Raw genomic sequence first — 642 nt, forward strand, 5'->3', positions numbered from 1 at the left:
ACAATTACTTACGAAAACGACGCGGAATAAAAAATACCTCGAAAGGAAGGAGTTTTTACCCGGCTTTATACCAAATAGCTATCGGCTGGAAGCACGGTTTTCACCTTTAAATAGCTACCCCGATCCGTAATGCTCCCCATGGGCTATACAGTTCGAAAGCGGTAAATAAATTTATATATATATATTATATTATTGCTATTTTTACCGTTATTTTTACTGTTTTTTTTTAAATATTTTTTACTTATAAATTTTCTTTGTTTAAATTGTTTTTATTATTAATTTTTTTACTTTAAATCCAAATTTATTTAACGTTATATATATAACATAATTTTTTAAAAAAATTGCAAAAATATGTAAAAATTTATTTTAACTTATGCAAAAATTTATGCAAAAATTAATTTAAAGTAACTTACTAAGTTAATTAAATAAGTTAATTTTTTTTAAGTAAGTTATTAGTATGTTATACCGGTAACTTTAACTAACTTACTTACAAAAGTTATAACTTTAACTTATAACTTTTAACTTAATTCCCAGCCTTAATTGTAACGATGCAATTTGCAAAAAAAGTACTTTTAATTAATTAATAAAAAATAAAAAATAAATTAACGGCCGTTAAAATTATTATAAAATTTGTTTAATACG

The sequence above is a fragment of the Gaeumannomyces tritici genome (assembly GCF_000145635.1).
Source record: "Gaeumannomyces tritici R3-111a-1 unplaced genomic scaffold supercont2.1, whole genome shotgun sequence".
In the NCBI taxonomy this organism is placed as follows: Eukaryota; Fungi; Ascomycota; class Sordariomycetes; order Magnaporthales; family Magnaporthaceae; genus Gaeumannomyces; species Gaeumannomyces tritici.